The sequence below is a fragment of the Drosophila suzukii genome, chromosome 3 (assembly GCF_043229965.1).
Source record: "Drosophila suzukii chromosome 3, CBGP_Dsuzu_IsoJpt1.0, whole genome shotgun sequence".
Taxonomy (NCBI): domain Eukaryota; kingdom Metazoa; phylum Arthropoda; class Insecta; order Diptera; family Drosophilidae; genus Drosophila; species Drosophila suzukii.
In genome coordinates, this window is record NC_092082.1 from 1,624,165 (window position 1) to 1,635,821 (window position 11,657).

Here is an 11,657-nt window from a genome sequence, read left to right on the forward strand (position 1 = left end):
ATTCGGGTCCATATTTTTCGGAGTGTGCCACCTCCAGTTGAGTTGCAGCTGAATCCTCGGCGACTTGCTCATTTCACTAATTTAATGAAGACCTTTTGCGAGAAAAGCGGGGAGTGGAGTGGGCCCATTGTCTCGGTTTCTCTCACTCGAGGAGACCGAGTCCTCCCCAGATTGATGATGCGGTTTGGCCGGGCAGCTTTTGAAACTCCAACTCCAACTCCAACTCAAGCCCAACCCGTTCCCGATCCTTTCGGTGGGATGCAGGGGGATGGGATGGGCCTGCATCAATAATTTGTGTCCGCCGTTGAAAATAATTGACCAAGTTTGTCTGTTTGCGGTTGTGGCATTTAATCTACTTGCAGCTGAAGTTCCGAGGCTGAAGCGACAACTGAACTGCAGCAGCTGCCATTCTGCCTTTGCCGCTTTGCCATTCGGAGAAGCGGACAAGTCGACAAAAAAGCCAGGTCCCTGGGATTGGGTGCCTCCCCGGGCTCCTTGGCCTGCACTTGGCGTAATTGAAATAATTTTAAGTGAAAAATCTGCATTCAAAAAATATTTCAGCGCACACACAAATGTCAGCGTCAGGGGAAACAAGGAGCTCAAGGAGGAGACAAAATACCAGAAGCAGGACGGGTTGGAAATCGAGGCTTGTGGTTGATCGCGAAATTCCCTACACAGGATCTGGAAATATTCAAAATCATCATAAAAGTTTTTTTAAAAATGTTGTACCATTATTATTTAGAACCTTAGGTATATGCAAAAAGGTGTAGATAAACCCAGACCAACACATTTATAAAGACAAAGAAGGTTCTTATTTGAATCTTAGGAAAGTTTTTTAAATCTTTAAAAAATGTAATAAATGTGATATTACATTTAGGAGTATAAAAACAAACTTCCCTTGCCAAGCCACATGCCTGACCCAATAGGTCAGCGACTTTTGCAGACGAAAAATTTACATGCGCCAATTTGAGGGGACACGGCAAAAAAGAGTCAACAGTTTGCAGCTTTCGCAGTCGCTCCGAAGTTCGAACATAATCCTGGGCATTAAGGCAAATTGCAGCATCTGCCGGGGAGACAGGGGCGGCGATTCAGAGGGGGCAAAATTCGGATCGATCATTGGGAGCCGGGCCCTCCATAATTTGCTTAATTCGACGCTCAGCCCAAAAGCACCTTTTCTTGGATCTCTGGAGTTCAGCACGCGGCTGCCACTCGTCGATCGACTGATGAGGATGATCTTCCAGCCCCAATCCTCGATTCCCCCGGGGAACCCAGGTACCCAGGTACTTCGGGTACTCCTCCTCTGCCAGGTGAGGCGGCTTCTTCAGCGGCAGCCTCAATTTGCCATTGCCTGCCCTCGGGGGCAATTTGGAACTGGGTTTTTATCTCCGCTTTTTGGGTTATTTTTTGTGGGCTGCCTTACTTTTCGGTGGCTGTAATTTCTGGCCTGGCTTTAAGGGACCATTCACCCGATACATGTACCATCTTCCAGCCCCCCTCTGATAACATAGAAAAACACATCCCAGAATGTCACAGCATTCCTAGTCCCCCCTTGGGGAGCACTTAAATTCGATAAACAAATGGTTGGAAAAAGAAAGAAATACAATATGCATGTCCTAACCAATCGATAACAGCTCGAATTTCCAGCATAAATATTTTTTGGCACTTCAATGCGCACATTCTCTGTTGCAATTTGCAAACTTTCGGTGTTCATTCACTTTATTTCCCATCCGAAGGTCTCATGAATTTATCAAAAGTATCTGCATAAAGTCTTGTTTGGCATTCGCCATCAATTCTAATTCATATTCTCCTCCAGTTTCGATATGCAAAGCTTTCAGTAACTATGGAAACAGCCAAAAACAGAGTGCAGGTGACAGGAACTCTGGCAGGGATTTCATATCTGCAGCTTGAGGAACGAAACACATGGGGAATGGATTGACAGTGGGGGGGAGATATAAAAAAGTATTATATATTGATCACATTCAGTGCTTACAGTAATTAAAACTGGCTAAGAATGATGTGACATATTTAATAAAAGTAAATATAAATTCCAAATTATTCTTTTTTTTAATACATTCCTATTACCTAAGAAGAGAAATGTATGTAAAGGTAAAAATAATTAAGTGCAAAGGAAGAAAACCATATGATATTTTGTTTAATTGGGTCTAAAGTGACCCCTTAAGGAGTTAATATCTGGTAATCCTTAAAACGATTACAGGACTTTCCCTGGATGGATGCACCCCACATCCTGAGGGGACTATGAGCCCAAGTTAATTTCATTGATCCCGATCCCATTGGCATCCCCTTTTCGGGGGGAGGAACTCATTATATCTCCGCTCGCCGCTGGCTCATAATTCAGCTCAATATAAATCTGTTAACAAAACGCTTAATCCGCATTGTGCGCTTTATTTATGGCCATTTGATGGCGCATTATCGCATCAGGCACATGGCACCCGTCGGGGTCGGACCCCTCGGAGTCCCCTCCTTGGATCCTCCAGCTGGCGCGCCTCATAATTGGATTCGTCACAGAGGCCCCTGCAGTTGCCCCCGGGATCCCAGATCCTCAGGATGGGCCATAAATCGCGGGCTGCTTGAAATGCAAATTTTCGGGACTGCAGCTTGTTGAAGTTTCAGTTGCGGCTGGAGTATCTTCGGCAGGGCATCAAAGTGGCAGCAAATGTTTCGCCGGCTGCTGCCCAATTAACGCCACCGAAGAAAGCTGGCGAGGAATCTGGACTCGGATTCGGATTCGGAGCAGCAGCAATCAGAGTTCACTTGAACACCTCGCAATTAAGCCTGCTGGCGGGGAAAAAGTGCGTGGCTCAGTTGCGGGTGGAGTGAAAACAAGAAATCCAACACGAAGTGGCTCCATGTTCCCAGTGCTCCTCCTCCTGGCCGACTTGTTGTCGATTCTCAACAAAGGATAATCCAGTCTTGACTCCTTTCCCCGGACTGCACCCACTTTGGCCACCAAAAGTCACCAGAAACAGCCTCTTAACACTTAACGGCCAGAAAACAACATCCCACGCAGGAAAATTGGTGCTCATCGCCGAAGGTTTAAAGCCCTGAAAGCGAAGACTATACTATATGGTTATATTCTTATTGTATTTTAATAAACTTGTCTAATATTTATTTATTAGGTCTATCAAAGTATGTTAAATAGCTTTAGTGCCACCTTTACTTGCTCCCAATTTACTAAGAAACTATTTATAAAAAGATTTTGGCACTTTAAAGATACTGCCATAAAATTAGTTTAAGGTAAAATGCCATTTAACCAAAAGTAGCTTGGGGTTTATTATACACAGTGTTGTAAAATAAATAAAAGGCGAGATACATTTTAATTAGGCAGTGGGTTGATTATATGGTCCCATACTTGGTCTAATACATTTCAGGGGTTAATAACCGCGATTCATTTACTATTATTTAATTCCACACAGATCCAATAATATATATAGATTAGTTTGATATACCTACACAACTATAGTTAATATTTACAAACGTTTCGTAATGAAAGCTGTACAATTTTCGTGTCTATTACATCTTGCAGTACTCTTCTGGTAAGTGAATTACCCCTACTATTAACACCCCGTGAAGACAGCCAAAACAGGCGGGAATTGCACAACACTTGGCTTTTGGCCACGCCTCCTGTCCACCGCCCCTTGTGATGTGGATTAAGTGGTCTGTGGCCCAGAGATTCTGGCCAAGAAAAACAGGCGACGCGCTTGTTACCCCGATGCGCATCTAATGCGACCCGCAATCCGAGATCCGACATCCGAAATCCCGCTGCCAATGCAATTGGGACTCGGTTTGCATTAATTAAGCGCACTTAAGTGGCCGAAAGTACCTGTGTTTGTGTTCCCTGTCCGACTGTCTGGAGCAGGCCAATTAACTTTTGCCCGGCGAGGTGAGCAGTTCCCTGGGTTTTCGATTCCAGGAGCATCCCACAATCAATTAGTGCCGCCCTGCCATATCTCCTCCTCGAAAAAAGAGGGAAACACTTGAGGAAAACATCAATGCGAGAAATGAAAATCGTTGTGAAAAGTGGCAATAAATTATGTCTGCGGTGGCGTCCGCCGGCTGATTGAAATCCTCTTTTTTTCCGGACTCCGTCTGATCGGTCGGAATTAAGTTCTGTTAACCCGGCAAAAACAACTTCAGGTATGCAAAAGAGCAATATTTCAGAGAATGATGAGTTGCAGATGACGCTGCCCAGGGACCGCAGCATCAACAGATGCGGAATATTACAGTCTCCATCGATTTCGATGGTCTCCTATGTCTTCGATGGGCAAACGGAGTCCGGAGCAAGGGGACCCGGTCTGCGAATAGACAGTGGAAACTTCACAAACTTCCGACTGGCAAAACAATCTTGGCAGGTTTACAGTGGAATATATTGAGCATAATACTGCAGCCCTTATACTAAAATTCTAAAAAAATAATATAAGAGAAGTATGATTAAATTAGTAAATCTAATTACTCTTTAAGTTATTACCACATGGTTAAATAGGACCTTTTTCCAATTTGGATTTTCATTAATCAATAAACAAGTAAACACACAAATTTTTAAGATAATGTTTGGCTTAGCTTACAATGTGTTTTATACATAAATAAAATCCCCATTTCGCTCTTATTTGTACACAATGAAGATGAGCTATAATTTGCATATTAGCCCATTGGAAAAAAGTACAATTTGCAGTAAACCATTTTTAGAGAAATAGAAAAATCTTATAAACTTAAAGCTTAATATAAATTTAGTAAATATATTCTTGATCAAGATAAAATCTACCTACAAGCCTGCCTCAAATCTTGGAGAACAAAAAACCAAGCCGTTTTTAGCCGTCAGTTCCACGGTTACGTGACTCATCTGGCACATGGTGGGGATCCAGCTCCTGGCTGCTCCCCCTGCTCCTCCAGCTCGACTGCTGCCGGTGCATTGTTTACTCCGCACAGACCAAAACAAAAATGCAGCCATGGACTGCCCAGACATCCGAATCCGAGTAACTCTGGCGAGGAGGAGGACCGAAGAGATGGGGCTGCTGCGGTTTATCCGGTTGCGGGGAGCGAGGCTACGTTTTATGGATTTATTGAAAATTGAACGCACTTGAACTGCCGGGAAGGGGAAAGCAAGATGCTGGGCTGCTGGGGCTGCATCTGCCCGCCTGCCTGTCTGCGAAAGAGGCTTGTTTGGAAAACAAATAGACGAACTTCGCCAGGAGGAGCAGAATCGCCCAGAAGACGGTGCCAAAAACAGGAGCGAAATGGGATTAAAGGGGGTTTATAATTATCTTACGTTCTAAAAAAACAAATTAATCCACAAGTTACTTAAATAATATTTTGAAGCATATTCATGATTCTTACTTGTTTTGCATACAGTATACTGTGTGTGTCAGCAGAGGTTCGGAAAGAAGAAATACTAATATGAAACCTCTATTAACAAATTAAAATTAAAATATTAATACAAGAATAACAAAATGAACCTACTATTATACGGTTATACCCATTAAACCGCACCTGTATTCGGAAAACTTGGGGCTGCCACGCGTTCGTTGTATACTGCATCTTGTTTGTTTGGTTTTTAGTTTGGCTTGCCTCAAGTTTTTGGTGTTTTGTTTATGAAAACGCGTGCGGTCAACAACAGCAGCAATATTGAGACGGAAAAATTAACACATGAAAATATGGCCAAGATAGGGGATTGCCAGTCTGAGTTTAACAGCAGACTCTGTGGCAGAGTTATGAAGATTAATTTTTGGTAGGTATTTGGAACAATTAGTGATTGGCTGCAGAAAGTTATTATAAAATATTATATGTTTAAAGAAAAATTCGGGATAAAAAATAATCATAACAATATTAATTGTTTCTTTAATGGTTTAGATTATTCACTTTTCAAGAATTTCTTGGCCTAGTCTACATGTATTAAATGAATTTATTTAAGAGGTTTTTCTTAAAAAGTAATATAGTTATGTAATAATTACCATTAAGCACCAATTCAAATAATCTGGCTGGCTGATAAAGAAATAAAGGAACAAAAGTCGAAGATCAGACGGCGACAGGCCGAGAAATAATGTGATGCATCCCCAGCTAAATTGGCGCCTGGCGAAAAACAAGTTTTGGGCTTTCGTTCAGGCCGGTTCTCGATTTGATTTAGTTGATATGGCTGCCCGGGACTAGAGTTCCCCAGTTCCTTAGGCCCTCAGTTCCCGAGATCTAGGGATCCGATCCTACACACACCTCCGAGGTCGCCCACTCAGTTTCCCAGGATGTCGCAGACATCTTCGACTTCGTTGGAGTCGAGGAATGCGAGTGCAGCCACGTGGGCAGTCCCCACTGTACTGGTACTGGTACTGTAGTACCTCTATAAAGACCCCCCCCACTATCTATCATGCACTCGATGTGTGACAACAAACAAAACACTTTGCGAATCGCTTTCATCTGCTCGAAAATAAAACCAAATTCCAAGAAACATTCGTTCTTTGTTTTGTGAATTGTGAATAACGTACGACAGCTCTTTAAAGTTCTTTCTTTTTTTTGGCTCGGAAAACGAATTGAAAATCACCCACGCAAAATGGGAAAATGCGAATGGGTATGGGGTGACCAATTGGCGCCTGGCGACACTCGAAACGATTTAAATCCGAAAGCACGAGGGGAGCATTTTCCCCACCAGACCGGGCCAGACAGGTGGCCAATGGCCATTATGTAGAGACAGACCAGAGACCCCCTAAAGTGTCCCATAAATTCATTAATTTGTCGCGCTTTTTTCACACCAGCGTTCGCCATAAAATATTTGTCAGCTTTACGATGGCTTTAATTTCTAGCGACGACGCATTAAAAACTAATGCGGGGAAATTAATACGAATAAATTCTGAGAACCGCGAAAATGTGAAAGGGGGAAAAGGGGGCAAAGGGGGATTGCACCGGCCGGTCCCCATGAATGTCGTTATGGATGTTTGGGCATTTAAATTTAGCAGCACCACGACGAGGCGACGATCGACATCAGCCCACTGAACGAGAATCGGAATCGGAATCACAATCTCAGACGAGAATGAATCAGCCCGAAATAGAAACTGAGAAAATAAACGGCGGCAGTGGCAGCAGCACGATATTTATAGGGATACCCTGATCCTTGGGGGTATGATCTTATAGTTAGGGTTCTAGGATTTCTGATTTTAAAAACATTTATAACAATAAATACTACCTTATCTTATTATGTTCTAGCTGATATTTATATAGTTGGTATTTTACATAGGGGTTGGATCTTAATAGGATCTTAGATTGTCTGATTTAGAAAACATTCATAGTAATTTAACATTTTCTGATTTAAATATAAAGGTTCTCTTTAATAACCATTTATAACAATATCATTACCATTAATGTGATTTTTAAGAGATAGCAGTGTTATATCGAAAGCTAGTTATGAAAAGCCACCATAACAATATTTTACAATAGTATTTTTAGTTTGTGAAAATAATGGTATTATATCTTGACTTATATCTTTTCAGACATGATAACTATAATTGATTGTAAACTGAAAATAATATGCTTACCATAAGTGCAGCTCATAAAACATGATTACCTGTTAATATTGATATGGAAATGAGAGACTCATTAAATAATAATGATAATTATTATATATTAATCTAAATGGTGGGACTTAGTATTCAAACTTTCTCATCGCTCATAAATTACTTGGTACAATTTGCAAGATATCATACAACATCTCAGTTTGCAAGTACTGTTTAGGTAGAGCATTCCAACTGTCTCCGCTCTTAAAGACCAAAATACATCTTGTTTTATATATACAAAATCGTACGATATCGCAGACAGATGCGATCTGGCCACCTCCCCCATTTGGCCAATCTATTTTGGTGTCCCGTGCGACAAAAGCCAAAAGCGAAACAATTTGCGAATGTTTGGACCTGTTCTGTTGTGGGTCTGAATGTGTAGATAAGACGGGCGGGGAACGGAACTGAGGGGACTACTAGATCAGCCCTATTTAGTCCATCAGTCAGTCAGTCAATCAGTCAGTCAATCAACGACCCACACCCAGCCATGTTTCTCGGCCAGTTTGTCACTTGGCTGTCCCATTAGCCACCTCACTTTGGGTCAGCGGCCCATAATGGAGTCTTAAGTTTGGTTTCTGGGGATTTTGGAAGGGAAGGGGGTTTCGACGTGGGCGTCTGGCTAATCCCACCTTTTAGGGCCTAAGCAGCTTCTTTTTGCGCCGCCTGCAAATTTATGCAAATTGCTGATTGAATTCAAATTTTCCAACTCGAAATTCTCGCCTCGACAAATATGGCAGCACGCCTTTGGCCTACGAAATTAATTCGGTTTGCGAGTCGCCAAAGATAGCGACCAAAAGCGACAGCGGAGACGCCATGAATCAAAAATTGTATAAATCGTATCAAGATCTTGGCGAGAGTCAAGGTCTTTTCGCCGTGGCCACGGCCCACATCTTGGGTTTTGGAAAGGAGGGGGAATCGGCATACATATGTAGGTATAGCTGGATAGGTAGTCCGCTGGCATAATTAACATGCACCAGAGATGCCAACGACTTGTCAGTCGGGAAAAGATACAAAAAAAGCAAAAAACCGAATAAATCCCAGCAAACAAAGGCAAAATTCCCTAGCTGGTGGGTGTCTTGAAACAATCTCCAGCTATGGATCCACTTTTTTCGGCTCCATTGGGTACATCGTATTTCGTATTTCAGTTTCTAGTTTCAATGCACTTGCAGTGCCCGAAGGCCCCATGCCGGGGGTTCCAGTTTTCAGCCCTCGGGGAGATCGGTAGATCAGCCATTGCGTGAGTTTTTTTATGATTTCTGCAGTCTTTCATGGGGGTGCATGCTTTAAACATAAACATTTACATTTGAAAAACATTATTTAAAAATGTTGTTGGGCCGTGAAAATGATAATACGGATAATGATTTCGATGAAAACAACTCTTACCAATAATTATTTTTGTTTGATATATATGATGTGTAAATAAAATGTATAAAATAGGTTACTACCTTTATATCATATACTATTTTTGACCACAAAACCTAGAAACTGTACTTGGTAAAGACAATTCTTTGAGTTCGTAATTTGGAGCCTAGTACTTTCACTAAACCCTACATTTCTGCGAACTATCCTACGTGACATCATGCTACCTACTAATTCGCCACTTCTTAATGAGATTCTTTCCCACACGTTAGGCAGAACTATCCATCTGGCTTTCCCCTTCTAGACCAGCCGAAAAAACACCGTTTAGAGGCCAATAAAAAATACAAAAAACACTCTCTAATTGCCGACCTTTTCGCAGACGAACTTTCCTCATAATCGCGTCTGGCAGTCGTCGTGTCCAGTCTTTTGGCCATTTCATTTGGCCCGTTGCAGAAACCGCTCACTTTCGGTTAACAAATCTCCAACTGACCTCGATGCAGGCCACACACATCCGACTGTCCCACGTAAAAGGGCTGGGAAAATAGAAAGAACTTTGCGCTTTTCATTAATAAAGTGCCGCTGTCTGTCGGTTCGTCGGTCTTTCGGACGGTCTGTGCCAGTAACACATATATTACATAGTAAAAGACCTGGCCTGCGGGCAAGTAATCAAGTGAGCCGTGTACCAAGAGTTACGCGGAGTAACCAGTTACGTTTTATGACCTGGTCAGTCCATAGATGGCCAGCAGTTGCGGGCGGCTAATGAAAAGAAATGAAGTCCGAGTTGGAGGTTTTGGGGTTTCGCCGGAGGTTCGGGGGCATTCGAGAGGAAGTTCTCGAAACGTGAAAAGATTGGGCAACATTGCAGCGCGGGCTGCTATGATTTTCCCGCACTTTATGGGCCGCATTTTCCGGGAAAATGCTGCTGTGCGGCTGCAAGTCCAAGAGCAATAACTCCTAGATGGCTGGGCTGTCACTTTTGTCGCTTCATTGCGGAAACCATTCAAACGACATTTTCGGGGACACCCAAGTGGAGAGGAAGCCGGCTCTAAACGGCGATTACACAGTAAACTCAGGTGAGATCCACGCTGATGACAGAACCGAAATAACATTGTTTTACGACTGCTACATGTGGAAGCCCCCGGAATTTATGTGGAAATAAAACGCGACACATCCCAGACCGATGGAAACAAATGCTAGCAGCGACCAGCGACAGTTTATTAATTATGATGGAAAGCCCCATGCTCTGATAATCCCTTCAAACGATGGCGCCACGGGGCCTAAGCTCCTGAAATCCCTGTGGTGGAAATTCAGGAAATGTTTGTCCGGCAGCAAAGACATCCCAAAGGCGGAAATTGATTTATAGTATTTAGCCCAGAAGGCTTTCGTTTTATCACTTGAAAAAAATATCACCAAAAGATACGGCATATAATATACACTTTAAAAAGATTTTATCATCTCTGAATAATGAACAGCGCTTATCAAAGATATTATATGGACTGTTCTCCCCAAGAGTTGTTTTGGACTTTATTCTATCATAAGTTGAAAGGACTTACAAGATGGTACATAAATGGTATTTATTGAATACTTTTATAGATCGAAAAATAATTATTTGAAAAAGTACAAGGTGTACTTGATTTTTTTCCCAGTATATCTTGTCAAATTTATAGATCTAGAGAAATATATTTCATAGATATCCGCCCTGGGACAACTGGTAAAGCTCTGTGGCTGGGTTCCCTTACTTTCTATATCCTATCTTCCATTTCCCCTATCACCCTCTGATAAGCTGCGACAATTGCTGTGGCACGTATGATGCCTCAGAACATCCCACATCCCACGAGGCCAGACAGAAATAGCCCGGCAAAGCCACGGCACGGCCAATAAACCTCAAATTATATGTGCTATATGTGCTTTATATATAGAATAGAGGCGACACATTAAAACAAATTGAAATTACCAAATGCATCTATGAAATTTATCGCACCGACACCCAGACTGACTAAAAAGATACAATGAAATCCAGGGGATGGACGGGGCGGCGAGGAATTAATTTATGGACATCAATCTCAATACCGCAGTATCCAACAAGCCCATTGCCCCTCAGAATCCCCTATTTGCCCGTCCGTTGCTCCGAAATTTGTGTGTTTGTTGATTCGGGTTGGAAATTTATTTTTAATATTTTTTCGTAGCGATTTTTCGTCTGCATTCGCCGCCGCCTGTTGCCATTGTGGGCGGCCAAGCCCGATTCGAAAACATAATAAATTAAGAATATTTATTTGTTTGCGGTAATTGTGCGAATAATTGATGATTATGTGCCTCATTCCCAGCCACTGGAGTCCGTCGAGTCGTGGGCATCGGCGAATGCAACTGCCAGCGCCGAGTGTTGAATGGTTTTTAATTAATTCCGAAAGAGGTTATATGAAGTTGACCCCTCATTACAGTGAATCTGAAAGGCTGCGTGGGTCCCCCGCGAGGAGGTGATTCAATATTGAGTGCTGACAGGCGTTAAGCCTGATGACCAAATGGATTTATAAACCACCGATGAATTCCTTCGGTACTCAAGAAAGCTTGGGGAAAAACTTTGTCGGCGGCCCTATCACATCCCATATTGTCTAGTGGTTAGGATATCCGGCTCTCACCCGGAAGGCCCGGGTTCAATTCCCGGTATGGGAAATGTGTATGCATTTAACATTTTTTTAAATAAGTAATTATAAACCTTTTTGTTGAAAACTACTCCAGATTTTTTTC

General features: G+C 42.4%; 1 non-coding gene across 1 annotated transcript; it reads left to right on the top strand.

Moving 5' to 3' along the window:
• The first annotated feature begins 11,510 nt into the window (after window positions 1-11,510).
• On the top strand, window positions 11,511-11,582 carry TRNAE-CUC (transfer RNA glutamic acid (anticodon CUC)). Its single transcript has one exon. It is a non-coding gene; the product is annotated as a tRNA-Glu (tRNA).
• Window positions 11,583-11,657: the final 75 nt, after the last annotated feature.